The sequence below is a fragment of the Gossypium arboreum genome, chromosome 10 (genome assembly GCF_025698485.1).
Source record: "Gossypium arboreum isolate Shixiya-1 chromosome 10, ASM2569848v2, whole genome shotgun sequence".
In the NCBI taxonomy this organism is placed as follows: Eukaryota; Viridiplantae; Streptophyta; class Magnoliopsida; order Malvales; family Malvaceae; genus Gossypium; species Gossypium arboreum.
In genome coordinates this window covers 38,135,953-38,145,272 of record NC_069079.1, presented here as the reverse complement: position 1 = coordinate 38,145,272, position 9,320 = coordinate 38,135,953, and the positions used below count along the sequence as shown (strand labels likewise).

At 32.5% G+C, this 9,320-nt stretch overlaps 1 long non-coding RNA gene across 1 annotated transcript; it reads right to left on the bottom strand.

Annotated features, from left to right (window-relative positions):
• Nucleotides 1–2,599: 2,599 nt before the first annotated feature.
• Nucleotides 2,600–4,724, bottom strand: LOC128281635 (uncharacterized). The gene is made up of 2 exons (XR_008271885.1): nt 4,592–4,724; nt 2,600–2,746 (listed from the first exon to the last, which is right to left on the bottom strand). It is a non-coding gene; the product is annotated as an uncharacterized LOC128281635 (long non-coding RNA).
• Nucleotides 4,725–9,320: the final 4,596 nt, after the last annotated feature.

The following is a 9,320-nucleotide window of genomic DNA, read 5'->3' as shown; positions in this document are numbered from 1 at the left end:
ACACCCCTAACCCGTATCCATCGCCGGAGTGGGTTACAAAGCATTACGAGACCTAATCGTAATTTTTGAACAATTCACAGGCATAATAACGAGTCTTTTTAACCACTCAACTGTGACATGAGTAATAAAATCGATTTACTAATAACACATATATCATTCTTGTTTTAACAGCATAATAATATTCAAATGGTAATTATTTAAAATCAAGACATATCATACAATACACTCACTGCAAATATCATATATGCATGGCAAACTATATACCACCTCCAAATGACAAAACATTTCTAAATTTCATTACCCAAGAACCGAATACATCCAATCTACTTTCACAATTACAACTTACTTAACTTGTTTAACATATAACTAGATATACATATATTCGGCCTTTTAACTAAATCTAATTAACTAAGCAACCAGTCGAATACACCACTATTAAAATATATATAACTTAAAACATTAAAAAGGCATACATAATATTTCCCATAAAACTAGATCTTTAAACCAATCATCTACTATACACCAAAATATCAACCAAATGTTCAAACCACAATCAACTTCACCTTTTTCATGTTCAAACATTACAAGCACAAAAACACAATTAAGATAATATAGACTTATGTATCAAGTTAGCCATTTTCGCATGGCATTTATATCCATCTCAACCATAATGAATTCAAAGGTATCTTAGCTTATACATGCCATAAACTTTAAGTTCGGTTTTCAAAAGTACCAAAAGATTAATGATAGTGTGATGATATACACTGACGATCCCCGAGCACGTAACGATCACCAAGAATCTAAAACACAAAGAGCAAACAAAAACACACCATGTAAGCTTTAACAACTTAGTAAGTTATAAGCAATTTTAATAAGTCTATAGATCAAACTCTTAATAATAATGTCAAATATAATAGACAAGGATTCATCAATACCCATTTACAACCACAAAGCATTTCTTGTTCCCAAACTCCCGGCCGAATCTAATATGAAATTCCATTCTCATGTGATATCCACAATTTCAAACACAAAGCTATTCAAATTATACATCTTATACAAAATTCCAAATAGATGATTTACATTTAGTATTTCATATAATCCACAATTAAACACATATATTTACCTTCAAATATAAATACCTCATAGTTTCAAGACTTACCAAAATCAATCTTTTGAGCTTAAAAATTTTCTCTCACACTTAGTGCTCAATAACCGATTTCGTACACTTAGTGCTCGGAAATCCAATTTGCACACTTAATGCTTAAAACCAACTTGCACACTTAGTGCTCAATGACCGATTTCGCACACTTAGTGCTCGGTATCAAATTTGCACGTTTAGTGCGTCTCTCAAACTTGCTACTCATTTATATATATACATACAAAGCTTAAACATCAACCACCTAAATACATATTAACCTATTCATCTCATTAATCACCGTCACACTCGGTTCTATCAATAATATATATACTTCCATTAAAGTCATGTATATCATTTATAAATAAATTCAATTCGACTTAATTGCTTAAAACTTATCTCGTATATCAGCGAACTACGTTTCATGACTATTCAATTAATTTCGTTTTTCCCCGATTCGATCCCAGTCCTTTTTGTTCTTGATCTAATTAATTCCAAATTGAACTCATTAAATTGAATTTCACCCAATTTAATCTCAACTACACAATTAAGCAAATTTCTAATTTGCCCTTCACATTTTACAATTGTACAAAATAATTCAAAGTGCATATATCATAAAATTACACTCAATCTCATCCCAATCTACAAGAGCCGAATATTCACTAAACCTATTCAAAACCTTACATTTTATTTAATTTAAAAATCTAGTCCCTCTCTATTCAAAAATTTTACAAATTTGTTCTTTATACACAAAATCACATAGAAATCTTATTACAACTTTAAAAGAAAAATCTAGCATATAACTTTCATTTTCTAACATCAACACCACCTAACTCAAGAAATTTCTCCATAGCCGAATACCATAATATGAATTAATTTCAAAATTAACACATGGGCTATGTACATATCTTGACTACAAGCTCAAAATATGCTTTTTTATCAAAATCTAAACCAAAACTAACAATGGATTTTTGCTTTCCTTGACCGAAAGTGTAGCACCCCAAACCAGCCCAGAAGTTATGGCCGGATCCTGCATGCCACATCAAAAACGTTAAAAATTTTTTATATTGTTGATCCAGAAAAACCTACTTGATGTTTTAAAAGATAATTTCATTATAGGTTAAAGTGAATGGAAGATGTGCACCAGGTAGGAAACCGGAAAAGAGGTGGTGAGTCCATCGGACTGCTTAAGTACCAAGCTCCCTTCGGATCCAATCCTAGACATGCATACCGCCATTGCCACACCTTAACATCATGGACATTTCTAGGAAACTGATCTGATTAAGTCATTTTTAGGAAAAGTGATTAATTTTGGAAAATACTTTCATTGCGGAAGCTTTACTTGTTGTCGTGTTATTTTGAAATCAATTGTTGTTTTTGAAAACGCGCCCTAAAGGTATCCAATTTCAACAGTTAAAATAAGTAATACTTATCTTAGTAATACATATTAAAACCATCAAAATATAATTAAGCAGCCTTATTACATTTAAAAACCCAAACCTCAACGTAAATAATAGGATGTCCAGTTCACCAGAAGAAAACCAAACTTTCAGAACGGGTGGCCACTCCGAATTCCCTCACAACTCCAAGCCCACTATGGTTGGGGATTTCCTGCGTGGATGAAAATAAAAGGGTGAGTTTGGGGAAACTCAATGTGTAAGGAAAACTCATTCAAAGCCCAAGTCAGCTCAAGCCTATTGGGCCTAAGCCCATTCAGGTAACAGTGGTACTGGACCAGAGCCCTTTTCAGATTACAATAAACTGGGCCTTAGCCCCTTATTCAGATAACAATATGGCCCATAGGCCCATTTCAAAATACATGCAACATCAATAACATATGCAAGCCCATTTGGGGAGACTACTCAACCCACCAACCACTACACTCCGTCCGTACTAGCCATATACTCCATATGAGGAATAGCTCAACCCACCCAACCCAACACTCCACAGTTGCAGCCTTGCTGCTCAGTTAACAGTAAATTGAGGCAAAGCCTCTAGTACATGGACAAACCACTTTCAGTACTTCCTCCGTCAATATCCCAGTCCCATGCATCAGATAATAACAATATGGCATGCAGTAAATAACAACAGCAAACATGCATTTAGATCAATTTAACCCTAGGGGTATTTCAGTAATTTATCTCCTAGGGGTAAAACTGTAAATTTTCCACTTTTAAAGATATTTCAGTAATTTATCTATTTTAGGGTTTTTCATGCATATTCCTACCTTTCACGTACTAATGTAATCACTACCAAGATTCTTACGAATTGGGCAGATTGGCCCTATCATTCCAATTTTGGCCCATTAAGCCCAAAAATATCGAGGGCACAGAAATCATGCACTTTGCAATCCAAATTTTGCAGTTTACCAAAAACATTAATCGATTTACCTCACGAGCAATCGCACACTCGCAAATCTATAAAATATCAGTTTTCGGCATTTCGGCTTTTCAACTTTTGCCGATCCAGACTAAGAAAGAGGGTGTTAGTTACACACTTGTTTGCGACGATATGCTGACGAGATCCACACACTAACCGCCTACAATTGGATTACTAACACGTTAATCTAACTATTCAAATACAAACTACGTATTAACCCCTTACAATATTCGGCCAACCACACCTACAGATCATAGTAAGCTTATAAGAAATCAATAAGCAACTCATTAACAAATTTTTGTCAATGTTTACCACATAATCATAATTTCACTGCAAGCTGTCTTCCTGAGCAACAGTCACTAAATTATTTATAACTGGAGCTACGAAACTCCAAATCAAGTTCCGTTAATTTTCCATGAAAATAGACTCATATATCTTATATCCATAAAATTTTTAGAATTTTTGGTTTATCCAATCAATACCATATTTTTATCAAAGTTTCCCATGTTTCACTGTTTGACTAATCTGACCACTCTTCATTACGAATCAAATTTCTCATTGTACAGAATTCAAAATATGTTCTTGTTTATTTCATTAGAAACTAGACTCAATAAGCTTTAATTACATAATTTATTCAGCTTCTAATTCATCTCCCACAATTTATGGTGATTTTCCAAAGTCACATTACTGCTGATGTCCCAAGCAGATTTATTACCAAATCACTCTTTCACACATACCTTGCATGCATGTTATTTAAAAATGTATATCATCAATCAATCATCACATATCTATGATTTTACTTAAGAATAATCTCCATTTCATCATTTTAAAGCACAACATGTTAGCTGATTTTTTCCCTTTAACATCTAAGGCACATGCATGCTCATTTGTTTGGCTCAACTTCACCTATCTTCCATTTTTCATCAAAAGAACATGAAACAACAACCATTTCCTTCATTTTAATTCATGACGAAATGCTCACAACACAACTAAAAATCAAAATATACTTCAAGAGTTAAGGTAGAATCAAGAAGAACTCATGAACCTCAAAATAGAAGCAAGGTACCAAGAACTTACCTTCAATTTTCCTCCTCCTAATGACCGAATACTCAAGAGCTTTCTCCTCTCCTTTCTCTTCTCTAACTTTCAGCTATGATGAACAAAGATGGACAAAACTTTGTTCTTTTCACCCCTTTTTCTTTTAATAGAACTTCATATTTCATCCATTTAATTCTTTAATACAAAAGATATGAAATTCTTATCATGAAACATTTACCTAACCCATTATCATGAAACATTTACCTAACCCATTATCATGGAATATTTACCTAACCTATTATCAATTTGTATCAATTTGTACCATAAATTATGGATATCAAGTGCACATTTTGTCTACAACAATATGATGGCTGGCCACTTCATGTAAAATGGGAGGTTTGTCATGCAAATCCTCCTATTTTGCACTCCTATTTATTTGGTCACTTCAATTTAGCCTATAGCATTTTTAAATATTTTCACATAGGTCCTATTTCATAATTTCACTCACAAATGACAAAATTAAAGCATGAAATTTTGCCAACATTCATAGAATTCCCAAAAATTGGGGCGTTACAGAAAGTGAGAAAGCTTTTCTCTTTTTCTTATTCTTTAATTTCGGCAATATGGAAGAACATGCAAAAGGAATGTTTCTTTCTTTTGTTTTTCTATTATAAATTAATTCATATTATAATTAACTAATATACTTTATAATATATAAAATATCATATAAAATGATCCATCACCGTCCACTAAACCTATTCATGGCATAATTTCATTTTAAAGCCATTTCTTTAAAAGACATGCTAATTTTAATACTTAATTAAATAGCATACTTATAATCACTTGATGCAATTTGACCCCTTTTTAATAATCAAGTATTCAAACCGAACAATTAAATTATGAAAATTTAACACTCATAATTTCACACATAGTAAACACAGAAAATAATTTTTAAACATTTTTTTGACTCAGATTCGTGGTCCCGAAACCACCGTTCTGACTAGGGTGAAAAATCGAGCTGTTACACCAAAAACATCAAACTTATAAGAAAATGGGTTAAATTGACTTACCACTTAAATATGAAACCTTAAAACCCTATTTTTCCTTTCTTTTCTTTCTCTTTTCTTTCTTTCCTTCTCCCTTGTTTTTGTTTGGCTATTCTATTTCATTTCCTTTATTTATTTGTTTAATTCTAATAATAATATAATCATATAATATTAATATAAAATATTTACTTAAATAATAAGTAAATACATATATTATTACAAATCTATGTATATTTTATTACACATGTACACTATTATTACCATACAATTGTATTAATTTGATTTATTTATATATTTAGTAATTATTATATTTTATACTTAAATATTAAGTATTTACATTTATAATTATCTTATACTTATGTACATTATTTGTACAAATGTATTTCATTGTTGCCATACACTTGTATTTACTTTTTACTATACAAGTGTTACTTATGGCTTATTTTCTCGTTAATCCTCAACTTTTCTTTAATCTATAATTAAAATTTCACACTTTATTAAATTTAATCCTTATATCTAATTAACCTTGATTCAAGCTAATTCACCTAACCAAAACCTAATTAACTACACTGTTAACTTTGTAAATATTTTTAATAAATATTTACGAATCTGTTTTACGAAAATAATGACCCAAAAATATACTTTCCGACAACCATGAATTTCGGGTTGTTACATTTCTCTCCCGTTAATAAATTTCGTCCTTGAAATTTACCTAAAAAGATGTAGGGTACTGAGATCTCATAGTTTCTTTTGGTTCCCAAGTTGCTTATTCAATACTATGATTTCGCCACAATACTTTCACTAATGGCATTCGTTTATCACGTAACTCTTTTACGTCTCGAGCTCAAATCTCAACTGGTTGTTCTTCATATATCAAGTCAAGTCGAATTTCAATATCCTTTGTAGAGATAACATGAGAGGAATCTAATCGATATCTTCTGAGCATAGAAACATGAAAAACATCGTGAATCTTCTGTAATTCTGGAGGCAAAGCCAAACGATATGCAACCGGCCCAACCCTTTCACAATCTCATATAATAAAACAAGGGCTCAATTTCCCCTTTCGACCAAATCTCAAAATTTTCTTCCATGGCGAAACTTGATGAAATACTTTATCTCCAACAGAATATTCAACATCTCATTGTTTCAAGTCTGCATACATTTTTTGTCTGTCAAAATCAGCCTTCAGTCTATCTCGGATCTTCTTAACAGTATCATCTGTTTCTTGAATTAACTCTGGCCTAATCATTTTTCTTTCATTTAATTCTATCCAACATACAGGTGATCGACATCTTCGACCATATAAAGCTTCATACGGAGCCATCTGAATACTTGTTTGGAAACTATTATTATACACAAATTCAGCTAATGGTAAATAATGTTCCAAACCTGATTCAAAATCAATAACGTAAGCTCAAAGCATATCTTTCAAAATCTGAATAACTCGCTCTGATTGCCCATCGGTCTATGGATGAAAAATTGTACTAAAGCTAGTCGAGTACAAAGAGATTCATGCAACTACCTCCAAAATCTCGATGTGTATCGTGGATCCCAGTCAAAGATTATCGATACAGGAATACCATGCAATTTCACAATTTCCTGAATTATACTTCAGCAAGTTTCTGGAGTCACCAATCAGTTCTAACTGCTATAAAATGATCTGACTTTGTATGCCAATCGACAATCACCCAAATAGCATTTTTCTTACTTGCTAACAATGGTAACCCCGTCACGAAATCCATCGTAATACAATCCCATTTCCATTAAGGAATATTAATAGGCTGAAGTAGTCTAGTAAGAACCAGATGTTCTGCCTTAACTCATTGACAAGTCAAACACTTAGCCACATATTTAACTATATCTCTTTTCATACCTGGCCACCAATATAATTCTCGCAGATTTCGATACATTTTCATTCCTCCGAGATGTAAAGAAAAAGAACCATCATGAGCTTCTCGAAGTATCAACTCTTTTAATTCAGAAATATTTGGAACACAGATCCGATTACAAAATCTCAGGCAATCATGATCATTAATATTGAAATTTTCTGCCATACCATTCTGGACCATTTCTCTTTTCTTCATCAACTTGTCATCTTCTAATAGTGCTGACTTGATCTGATCGAACATCACCGGTTTGATTCTCAATTCAGCCAACAAACTTCCATCATCACTGATACTGAGCTGTACAAACATCGCTCGTAATTCAATTGTTGCTTTTCTACTCAATGTATCAGCTACAACATTTGATTTCCCCGAATGATAATCAATAACACAATCATAATCTTTTAAAAGTTTTATCCAATGATGTTGTCTAAAATTTAGCTCCTTTTAGGATAAAAGATACTTGAGACTTTTATGATCAGTATAAATATAACATTTCTCACCATATAAGTAATGTCTCCAAATCTTCAATGCAAAAATCATAGCAGCTAATTAGAAATCGTGCATCGGATAATTTCGTTGATGCGGTTTCAACTGACAAGATGCATAAGCTATCACCTTTCCATCTTGTATCAAAACACATCCAAGAGCATTTAAAGAAGCATCATTTTGTATAACAAAATCTATCCCCAACTCAGGTAAAGTCAAAACTGGTGCCTCAGTCAACATTTGCTTCAATTTCTCAAAACTTTCCTGACACTGACCATCCTAGACAAACAGAACATTCTTTTGTAACAACTTTGTCATCAGTAAAGCTATCTTTGAAAATCCACTTACAAATTTTTGATAATAACCAGCTAATCCTAGAAAACTACATACCTCTGACACATTTCTCGATGCTTTTTACTGAACAATGGCTTCAATCTTCTTCGGATCAACTCTAATTCCATCTGTTGAAACAACATGTCCCAAAAACACAACCTCTGATAACCAGAATACACATTTGTTTAACTTACCATATAACTATTTCTCCCGTAATATTTGCAAAACAATTCTGAGATGTTGCTCATGTTCAATTTTAGACTTTGGATAAACCAAAATATCATCAATGAAAACCACCACAAACTGATCCAAGTATGGTTGAAAAATATCATTCATAAGATCCATAAAAGCAGTTGGAGCATTTGTTAAACTGAATGGCATCACTAAGAATTCATAATGCCCATACCGTGTTTGGAATGCTGTCTTCGGTACATCACTTTCCTTTACTTTTAGATGGTAGTAACCCGATATCAAATTAATCTTTGAAAACACATAAGCTCCTCTCAACTAATCAAATAAATCATTAATACGAGGTAACGGATATTTATTCTTAATTTTCACCTTATTCAATTATCGATAATAAATACACAATCGCATTGAACCATCTTTCTTTTTAATAAACAACACTGAAGCTCCCAAAGGTGAAGTACTCAGACGAATAAATCCTTGATCCAATAAGTCTTGCAACTGCACTTTCAATTCTTTTAGTTCGGTAGGTGACATACGGTATGGGGGTATAGATATCAGAGCTGTACCAAGATACACTTCAATTCCAAATTCAACCTCCCAATCTGGTGGTAATCCCGGTAACTCTTCAGGAAAAACATCAGGAAATTCACAAGTAGTTTTGGAACTTACTGCACTGACTTTCAATAGAATCAGCATTAATAACATATGCTAGAAAAGCTGCACAACCTTGATAAAGAAGTTTACTAGCCTGAATTGCTGAAATAATACGAGTCGACTCACTAGTCCGAATACCGTTTACCTTGATTTTGTCACCAGTTTCACTCTGAA